The following is an 11,427-nucleotide window of genomic DNA, read 5'->3' as shown; positions in this document are numbered from 1 at the left end:
ATGAACTGACAATAAAGACTTAGGTACTAAAAAATGAAATGACAGAGGCCCTGAATTATCAGGGATGCCAACTTTATTATACTTGATCATAATATATACATGGATAAAAATATGTACGACACGAGAACGAGTGGTTCAGGTGAAATAAGGCCGAAGATGAGCAATGTTCCAAGGCCGGCGGGTTTCCTCCTCAGATGTACGTGAGTCCTTGTGATCTCGAACATCAATGAGATAGTATGAAACATTATTCAAGTTTTTGCTGACCACAAAGGGCCCTTCCAAAGGTGGTTATAACTTGTGCATGTCAGTTTGATCCTGAATGAGCCGGAGCACCAAATATCCTTCTTGAAAGGTCCTGGTTTTAACCCGGCGGCTATGATAACGACGCAGATCTTGCCGGTAAATCGCCAAACGAGCCGCCACAAGGTCACGCTCCTCATCTAATAGGTCAAGAGCATCCGGACGTGCTTGTTCATTATCAGCTTCCACATAAGCCGCCACACGGGGCGAGTCATGACAGATGTCACTAGGGAGAACCGCCTCTGCTCCGTAAACCAAGAAGAAAGTAGTGTAACCCGTAGATCTGGTGGGGGTAGTATTGATACTCCATAGCACTGAGGGAAACTCTTCCACCCAACAACCCGGTGTCCTCTGCAAAGGGACCATAAGCCGGGGATTTATGCCTCTCAAAATTTCTTGATTGGCTCTTTCAGCTTGGCCATTGGACTGGGGGTGAGCCACTGATGATACATCAAGACGAATATGCTCTCGTTGACAGAATTCTTTAATAGCACCTTTAGACAGATTAGTGCCATTATCAGTTATAATGCTGTGAGGGTAGCCAAAAATGAAAAATCACCTTTTTGATGAATTGACCCGCCGTCGCCGCATCACACTTACTGACCGGCTCTGCCTCAACCCACTTTGTAAACTTGTCAACCGCCACCAAAAGGTGGGTCTTTTTATCCTTGGATCTTTTAAAAGGTCCAACCATATCCAGCCTCTAGACCGCAAACGGCCAAGTAATTGGAATCATCCTCAATTCTTGAGCCGGCACATGAGCTCATCTTGAAAACTTCTGACAACCATCACATTTACTGACCAAGTCCTCTGCATCACCATGAGCCATCAGCCAATAAAATCCATGACGAAAAGCTTTAACCACGAGAGACTTACAAGCCGGCATGATGACCACAATCTCCTTCTTGAATCTCTCGTAGAATCTCATGACCTTCCTCAGGAGAAACACAACATTAAAACGCCCCTGTAACACTGCATCGGTGCAACTCTCCATTGACAATAGTCATTGACTTAGACCGCCGGGTTATCTGCCTGGCCAAAGTTTCATCTTCAGGTAACTTGCCCCGGGTCATATAAGCCAAATATGGAATTGTCCAATCAGGAATAGCATGCAGAGCCGCCACCAACTGCGCCTCCGGGTCAGGAACATCAAGATCTTCCTCCGTAGGCAATTTAACTGAAGGATTATGTAGAATATCAAGGAAAACATTAGGTGGTACCGGCTTACGCTGGGACCCTAGCCGGCATAAAGCATCAGCCGCCTCATTTTTCCTGCGATCAACATGTTCCACTTGATAACCTTTGAAATGACCAGCAATAGCATCGACCTCTCGGCGATAAGCCACCATGAGTGGATCTTCGGAATCCCAAGTGCCTGAAACTTGCTGAGCCACCAAATCTAAGTCGCCAAAACACCTCACCCGGCCTAGATTCATCTCTTTAGCCATCTGAAGACCATGGAGCAAGGCCTCATACTCAGCTGCATTGTTAGTACAAGGGAACATCAACCTTAAAACATAGCAAAATTTATCACCTCGTGGTGAAGTCAAAATAACTCCAGCCCCCGAGCCTTCCAACTGCATGGATCCATCAAAGTAAATAGTACAATATGTGCTATCCGGCTTCTCCTCAGGCATCTGCAACTCTGTCCAGTCATTGATAAAATCCACAAGTGCTTGAGATTTGATAGCCGTTCGAGGCATATACTTCAAACCATGGGGTCCGATCTCAATGGCCCACTTGGCTACCCGACCTGTGGCTTCTCTGTTTTGAATAATATCCCCTAAGGGAGCAGAACTGACCACAGTGATGGGATGACCAAATAAATATTGCTTCAATTTACGACTAGCCATGAACACCCCATAACCAGCTTCTGCCAATGTGGGTACCTCTATTTGGATTCAATGAGTACCTCACTGATATAATAAACCAGCCGATGAACCGGATATTCCTTGCCTGCCTCTTTCCGTTCCACAACAATTGCCACACTGATGGCTCTGCTATTAGCAGCCACATATAACAATGAGGGCTCCTTATCAATAGGAGCTGCAAAGATTGGCGGCTCAGCCAACTGCTTTTTCAATGCCTCAAACGCCTGATCAGCAGCATCACTCCAAACAAAGTGACATGTTTTCTTCATCATCTGGTACAAAGGGATGGCCTTCTCGCCCAACCGGCTTATGAACCGGCTTAAAGCCGCAATACAACCCGCCAGACGCTGGATGTCGGTGTCAAAACCGGCGGATCTCGGGTAGGGGGTCCCGATCTGTGCGTCTAAGGTGGATGGTAACAGGAGGCGGGGGACACAATGTTTACCCAGGTTCGGGCCCTCTCGATGGAGGTAATACCCTACTTCCTGCTTGATTGATCTTGATGATATGAGTATTACAAGAGTTGATCTACCACGAGATCGTCGAGGCTAAACCCTAGAAGCTAGCCTATGATTATGATTGTTGTTGTCCTACGGACTAAACCTCCGGTTTATATAGACACCGGAGGGGGCTAGGGTTACACAAAGTCGGTTACAAGGGAGGAGATCTACAAATCCGAATTGCCAAGCTTGCCTTCCACGCCAAGGAGAGTCCCACCCGGACACGGGACGAAGTCTTCAATCTTGTATCTTCATAGCCCAATAGTCCGGCCAAAGGATATAGTCCGGCTGTCCGAGGACCCCCTAATCCAGGACTCCCTCAGTAGCCCCTGAACCAGGCTTCAATGACGATGAGTCCGACGCGCAGATTGTCTTCGGCATTGCAAGGCGGGTTCTTCCTCCGAATACTCCATAGGAGATTTTGAACACAAGGATCGTGTCCGGCTCTGCAAAATAAATTCCACATACCACCGTAGAGAGTATAATATTTCCACAAATCTAATCTGCTGACACATTTCATAGCGTGACATCACGCCACGACCCGGTCATTATTTGAACCGTTTTTCACAACCAGCTACTGCACATATTGCGAGGCGGTTTCCTTGGCACGTCTTGTCGAAGCAGAGATCGTGTTCCCATCACGGGATTCTCATCAATACGGGTGTGGGTAACCCAATCGTGCCCGCTGGTATGACTCCTCGATTTTAGGCAAGTTCCAGACGACCGCGCGGAGGACGCTTGATATTCACCCTCTTTATAAAGGGGCCAAGACCTGTCCTTTTCTTCTCGCGCTCGATCCTTCCCTTCCCCACCTCGAATTCCAACACCCAAGGCGCAGGCTAAGCGCTTCGGACCTTCAATCATGTCCGGATCCAACCTTCAAGGCCGGTGGATGGCCTCCTCCGTCACAGAGGAGGACATCAAGAAGCTAAGAGAAGCCAGGTATCTGACCGCCAAAATCTCGCACAGGCTGCCTGCTCAAGGGCAGGTCATCCCCACTCCAGAGCCCAACGAGAGTGTCGTATTTGTTTCCCACTTCCTCCGAGGGCTAGGTTTTAGTCTTGATCCCTTTGTTAGAGGGCTTATGTTCTACTACATGCTCGATTTCCATGATCTGGCTTCGGATTCCATCCTTCACATCTCGTCGTTCATCGTCGTGTGTGAAGCCTTCCTCCGCATCACCCCACACTTCGGCTTATGGCTCAAGACCTTCAATGTGAAGCCGAGGATGAACGATGGGCGACACGCAGAGTGCGGAGGTGCCATAATAAGCAAAGGCACCGATGCTCCATGGCCAAAGGGTTCCTTCCCGGAGATGTCCAACTTATGGCAGCGGGAGTGGTTTTACATCACGGCTCCCCGAAGTACTAAGTGGGCAGCTGCCCCCGCCTTCCGTTTGGGCCCCCGCCACAACTGGCGTCATGGGTCAACATGGGGCTGGACTGGGCGCCTGTTAATGACGTGCCGTCACTGCAGAGTCGCATCCGAGATCTCCTCGAGAGAGATGTCTACCTTGTCAAGGTAATGCAAGTCATGCTAGTTCGTCGGGTCCTGCCATGCCAACGTCGACCTCTCCGTATGTGGGAGTTTTACCCGGAAGGACCGCGAACTATTCAGCAATTCTTCGGCGTGACGCTCGAAGGGATGTATGGATTATTCTTCGGACCACGAATAAAGTGTCCGGACACCACCGAGGATGCGGGTCTAAACTGCAATCGTCCAGATACCCAGGTAAGTAATTCTGCGGTCGAACACGCTGTCTTTTTATTTATCACAACATCATTCCGAAAAGTCACTCTTTGACTAGGACTGGATAAAAAAGGCGAAGATGATTAGGTGTTCGGCCCCCCTTCCCGAAGGCTCACTGGATCTTGTACTAGCCAGGATGCTTGAGTATGCACCTTATCAAGTGCCATCAGAGGAAGATAAAGGGAGGAATAAAGAAGCCGAAAGCGGGCCTCGCGCATTACTCATCCGAACCGGGGGAATTAGTGTCTCCGCGAAGGAGGATAACCGGGGAGAAGAATCTAAAATTCCCTCTCCCCAAGGACGGAAGAGGACCGCCTCTGAAGATTTGGAAACGAGGGTTTCCAAACGAGGGAAGAAACCTTCACCAGGGGGTCCTGCCCCGGAGGGCATCCTTACCGCACAGTGCCCGCAAGGGGATCAACCCTCCACCGAGCTGTAAGTGAACAAGAGTACTTTTGGTAAATATATCCTGCTTCATCTCTGAGGACAATAACCGAGATGTATGTCTTGCAGTTCGGATCATAGCCCTTCTCGATAGAGTTCGTCTTCGGGGGATCTTCTTCCGGAGATGATGGAGAGCGAAACGCCTCCCTTGCCTCCCCGCCTCATGAGGCGGATGACCCTGTGGTGTCGTCACGGAGGATTTCTCCTGATCCACCAAGACCAGAAGGTAACCCTTCGGCCACCCAAAGTCCGGAGTATTCGGCTCCTAAGGAGAACAACAGAAAGAGTCCGGGACTGTCCGATGCGCGACCGGACGCACTGATGAGTCATCTGGAGCAAGCGGCTATCTCAGAGGCGCATCGTACTTTAATGGGTACGGTGGTTGAGAGGATCTCATCCGCCGAAAGTGGGTTGCATGAAGCTTTTATGAGCCTGCTAAGAGGCTTTGAGGTACGCATAGTAATATATATTTTTTGACGGTACCGCACACGCTAGGTGTGCCCTATGCAGACAGTAGCCCCTGAGACTCTGGTTGCTGTCCAAAGGCAGAAAATAGAGGATCATAGTCCCAGGTAATGATCATGCTGCTTTCATGTGCAGGCGGCTGAGGGTCCGGTGGCTGGCCGGACTGGCGAATTTGCCGAACTGAGGCGGCAACTTGATGCGGCAGATGCCGACAACGTGCTTGTGAACAAGCGGCTTGACGAGGCACAGGGTATGTATTCTTCGGTGGTCAACATATATTAAGAGGAGCATGATGCTAGTATCTATAATATGCTGTGACTGCAGATGGAGTTGCCGCCGTGGAAACACTTCGGGTGGAACTTGCCCGAGCCAAGGAACAAGCCAGGAGAAGTGATGCGGCCTCCCTAAAGGCGGTCGAAGAGTTAAGAGCCGAACAGGCTGCGCATCGCTAGAGCAAAGATAAAATAGCCAAGATGGCTGTTGAGTTGAAGGATGCCGCCGACCGTTATGAGCTTCTTGAAAAGGAAAGCCAAGCGAAAACGGCGGACCTGAAGAAAGCCATGGTAGAAGCCAAGGAAACCCGCTCTAGAATTAGAGCGGCGAAGGAGGAGCTTCGTCAAGCCAGAGTTATCACGGCTGGGAAGCCCTTTTTGTTGCGGACGAAGTTCGGAGATCCGAAGTATGCCCCTCTGGATCAATTATGGAGTGCTGCAGATACGTACTTGGACTTGGCAACGAGTGCTGCTGATGCGACGGAGTTTTTCAAAGATCAGAAAGATCACGAAGTGGAAAAGTTGTTCTGGTCGCAGTTCAATGCTCCAACGCGTCCGCTGCTGTTAAATGAGCAAATGGCCGAGTGGGCTGAGCTCCACAGGTTGTCCGGGCTTGCCATGAGGTCTGTCGTGGATCATCTTTGGCCAGAAGGACCAAGGCCGAATAGTTATTTTGGTTTAATGCAACGATTCCTTGGTGTTGTGCCGCATATCGACGCTGTAAAGAGGTCGGCGTGTATAGAGGGTGCGTGGATGGCTCTTGCCCGTGTTAAGACATACTGGGCAGAGATGGAGGCCACCGCTATTGCAACCCGGGGTCCGGCCGTAGGCCAGGTCTCGGCCGAGCACTATTTTGAAGAAGTCCTAGAAGGTGCTCGTTTAATAGAGGCTCAGTGCTCGAAGAGTATCATGTTTGAGTGACATGTATCCCAATTGTAAAAACAATACTATTTAGGTTATAAGGGCTATGTTTATACTTTTGCCTGAAAGTATTATGATGCCTCCTATGCGGCCATTTATGTATGTATATAACCTGAAAGTTTGCAGTCCTCGGCTTCAGCCCCCATGCATATAATGCGGGGGTGTTCGGAAAAACGCGTATTCACACTTGATCCAACGTCTTGGTCCGTTAAGGAGGTGATGGCGCGGCGAACAAGGCAATCAGACTATATAGCTTTAACACTTTCACTTAGCCATAGGAGTTTGACGGTGGGGCTACTATATAGCCCCTGGTACTTCCGCGCTCATCCGAATACGGGGCGCGTACATACATGACCGGGAAACCGGCCCTTCGTTAATGCGGAGGAATCGCGAAGATTCCGCTGAGTCATCGAGTGGTTGACCAGTCTCGCGCTTTATCATGACAGTCAGTTTTCGGCTTTCTCTACTGAGGTGCTCGTCCAGATGAACCAGGGCACAATCGCAGTAGTTCTCTCGGTGCCACCTTAGCTGATAGAGAGGAACGTAAGGTAGCAAAACACGGGAGCCGGGCAAACCCAACTATTGACCAAAGACATGATTCGAAGCTGATGCATATAAGGCCAAACTCGCGACGCCGAACACTCCCTAAGGTATTCAGTCTTTACAACGCATACTGGGCTGCGTGACGCCCTCGATAATAAGCCCTGAATTTCCAAATACGTGCATTAGTCTGACGTGGCAAAATGCCAATAACGCCAGCATCCCTCTTGGTTATTTTGAGTATCCGAAGGGTGTGAAGCAACAAGGGAAAGTGAAAAATGTTTACACAGGGTCTTAATCTAAAAAGAAACCTTTGAGCGGGGCCCTGCTGCACGTCTGCGCCTGTGTCTCCGTTGTGCCGTATCCTGGAAGGGTGTAGCATGATTATCATCTATAAAAGACAAAAACTTAGGTGAAAGTCTTCGTGCGAAAAATTGGTTATTCTTAATAAACCATTAAAATTCAATCTAAATAAGGTCAAGCCGAACTGTAGCCCTTTTTACATGCGGGAAGCCCCTAGCGCCACCTATGGGGGTATATCCGTCGACCCAATCTCAGGTTTATCTGAGCTGTTACAGCTAGTGGTGCGCCGGACTCGTCTACCCGTGTCCGCGGTCTTGACGACCGATCATTTATTCTGGTTGGAGAGGTCGTTCAGTGTTCGGCTGCAAAAGCCGCCACACATTCTTCTGCGCGTAAGGAACGCTCTGTGTTTCCACTAACTATGATGATGCCACGTGGACCGGGCATCTTAAGATTAATATAAGCGTAATGCGATACTGCATTAAAACGAGGGAAGGCCGTTCTTTCGAGTAGTGCTTGATAGCTGCTTCGGAATGGAGCGATGTCGAAGGTTAACTTTTCACTTCGGAAGTTGTCGGGACAGCCGAATACAACCTCTAGTACTAGAGAGCCTGTGGAGCGAGCCTCTGGGCCTGGTATTACTCCTTTAAAGGTAGTATTGCTTTGGCTGATTCTCGTCGGGTCTATCCCCATTTTGCGGACTGTGTCCTGATATATCAGATTAAGACTACTGCCACCGTCCATAAGGACTCGGGTGAGATGGTATCCGTTGATTATTGGGTCTAGTACCAAGGCAGCCGATTCTCCGTGCCGGATACTGGTCGGGTTATCCCTGTGATCAAAAGTGATCGGGCAGGCCGACCAAGGGTTGAACTTGGGGGTGACGGGCTCTACGGCGCATACGTCTAGGAGTGCGTGTTTGCTCCTCCTCTTCGTTACGTGAATCATGTTCACTGTTTTGACCTCTGGTGGGATTTTTTTTTGTCCCCCAGTGTTTTGCTGGCGAGGCTCATCCTCGTCTTCACTTGGTGTCTCCCTCCCCTTGTGTTCGGCGTTTAGCTTACCGACCTGCTTGAAAACCCAGCATTCTCTGTTGGTCTGATTTGTAGGTTTGTCGGAGATGCCATGAATCTGACATAATCTGTCTAGAATCTTGCTTAGGCTGGACGGTCCATCTCTGCTGCCTTTAAATGGCTTTTTCCCTTGACCGGGTCAAGACCCCTGAATCCGGCGTTTACCGCCGTGCTGTCTGGGCTGTCTTCATTGTTTTGACGCTTACTTTTATTGCGTCGTGGTTTTCCCTTACCATCCCTGACTTCGGATGTGCCTGGGTCGCTGGTGCCGCTACGGGCCAGCCAACTATCTTCGCCCGCGCAAAAGCGGGTCATAAGGCTTGTTACGGCTGCCATTGTCCTTGGTTTTTCCTCGCCGAGGTGTCTGGCGAGCCATTCGTCCCGGTTGTAGTGTTCGGTTTTTCTTCTGTGCCGGAGCTCACTTCCTAGATCCGTAGATGGACCTGGTTATACCGGATTTTTGGTGCAAGTCCTCACGTAGATTGTGTGCTGACTTATGTGCGACATCGTTAGCCGCCCTATCGCGGCCGCGGGGTGGTCGATCCGGCTGATCGGCCGTTTTATTTTTCGGCTGTATAGGCTCTAAGGCCTCATCATCGAATTCAGGCAGCAGCTTGCGCTTTGGATAGCACTTTGTGTGGCGACTGCCACCGTACTTTTCTTCAGTATCGAGAACTTTGTTCCATCTACTGTTGAGTGTATTTTGCGCGGCCTTAAGCCTTTGCTTCTGCTTCTTTGGACTCCTCGCGGTGGCAATAAGCCTTCTATGGAGGTTCTCTTGTTCCAAGTGCCTTTCCGGGATGATGTGTGCATCGTCGTCCGGACTGTTCTCCTCTCCCGAGACAGGTTGATTAGCTTTATCCTCGGCATCGCCGTGATCGGACAGCGGCTCCGTACTATGTTCGCCGTCCGCTGGCTCGTCCTGCACTGTTTCTGGGTCCATGTGGTCATCATTTCCTTTGGAGTCGACCAGGGTATTATTTTTTCTTGCGCTGTTATCGCTGTTTTTGTCGAGGCGGGATTTGGAGCGGCGCCTACTCCGTCGCTTTGGTTGCTTCTCGAGGGAACTATCCTTTGCTGCATCCTTCCGTTCCTCGTCATTGTTTTCTTTGGGTGTATCCACCATATATATATCGTGTGATGAAGTGGCTGTCCAGCGCCCTGTGGGCGGTGGTTCCTGTTCCTCTCCTGCATCGTCGTCCATACCGTTGATGTCTTCGGAGTCGAAATCGAGCATGTCGGTTAAGTCGTCGACAGTGTCTATTAAGTGGGTGGTGGGTGGGGAACGAATTTCTTCGTCGTCCGCTTCCCGCTCGAGCCGGACATAGTTCGGCCAAGGGCCTCCTGACAAGGAGAGAGACCTTAATGAATTTAGCACATCGCCCAAGGGTGAGTGCTGAAAGATATCCGCGGAGGAAAACTCCATGATCAGTGCCCAATCAGATTCGATAGGCATGGACGCAGGCAGTTCGGAGCCCGTGGCCGGGGACGAATCCAAGGATCCGGCAACACAGGTCTCATAGGAGGTAAAGTCAGCATTCGGCTCTAACGCCGCTGAGTGTGCGACCTCTGTGACGGGGTCCATCCACCCGTCCTCGGACGGCGCGATCTGCTCCGGATCGAGGGCCGGAGTTGCCACAGGGGTGATCTCCCGAACACTGTCCGGCGGCAAAGCTAAGTCATGCTCGTCGTGACTGTGCGGCGCACCTGACACGGGCTCGAGTCCGTCGAAGATCTAGTCTCCGAGGATGTCGGCAGTATAGTTTAAGTTTCCAAACCTGACCTGACGGCCAGGGGCGTAGCTCTCGATCTGCTCCAGATGGCCAAGCGAGTTGGCCCGCAGTGCGAAGCCGCCGAATACAAAGATCTGTCCGGGGGGAAAAACCTAACCCTGGATCGCATCATTGCCGATGATCGAAGGAGCCATCAAGCCTTATGGTGACGGCACAGTGGAACTCTCAATGAAAGCACCAATGTCGGTGTCAAAACCGGCGGATCTCGGTTAGGGGGTCCCGAACTGTGCGTCTAAGGCGGATGGTAACAGGAGGCGGGGGACACAATGTTTACCCAGGTTCGGTCCCTCTCGATGGAGGTAATACCCTACTTCCTGCTTGATTGATCTTGATGATATGAGTATTACAAGAGTTGATCTAGCACGAGATCGTCGAGGCTAAACCCTAGAAGTTAGCCTATGATTATGATTGTTGTTGTCCCATGGACTAAACCCTCCGGTTTATATAGACACCAGAGGGGGCTAGGGTTACACAGAGTCGGTTACAAGGGAGGAGATCTACAGATCTGAATTGCCAAGCTTGCCTTCCACGCCAAGGAGAGTCCCACCCGGACACGGGACGAAGTCTTCAATCTTGTATCTTCATAGTCCAACAGTCCAGCCAAAGGATATAGTCCGGCTGTCCGGGGACCCCCTAATCCAGGACTCCCTCACTGGACATCATTAATACACGCCAGCTTAGCTAAGGAAGTGATAGCCTTGATTTTCTCCGAGTTAGCTACAATGCCCCTTTCAGAAACTAAAAAACCCAAAAGCTTGCCTGCTGGTACACCAAAGACACACTTGGCCGGTGTCGGTGTCAAAACCGGGGGATCTCGGGTAGGGGGTCCCGAACTGTGCGTCTAGAATCGATGGTAACAGGAGACGGGGGACAGGATGTTTACCCAGGTTCGGGCCCTCTCTATCGAGGTAATACCCTACTTCCTGCTTGATTGATCTTGATGAATATGAGTGTTACAAGAGTTGATCTATCTCGAGATCATATGTTGTGGTCTAAGCCCTAGAGGTATGATGAGTAATGTCATAATGATCTAGCCTATATCATCCCCGTATCGACTAGCCTGGCCTCGGCTTATATAATGCACCAGAGGCCTAGGGTTACAGGAGTCCTAGCCGAATACGCCGGTAGAGAGGAGTCCTTGTCTTGATCACCAAGTCTTGTGGAATCTTCCTTGTACATGTCATCGGCAGTCCGAA

This window comes from Aegilops tauschii, chromosome 2, assembly GCF_002575655.3.
Source record: "Aegilops tauschii subsp. strangulata cultivar AL8/78 chromosome 2, Aet v6.0, whole genome shotgun sequence".
Taxonomy (NCBI): domain Eukaryota; kingdom Viridiplantae; phylum Streptophyta; class Magnoliopsida; order Poales; family Poaceae; genus Aegilops; species Aegilops tauschii.
This window is presented reverse-complemented; position numbering follows the sequence as displayed.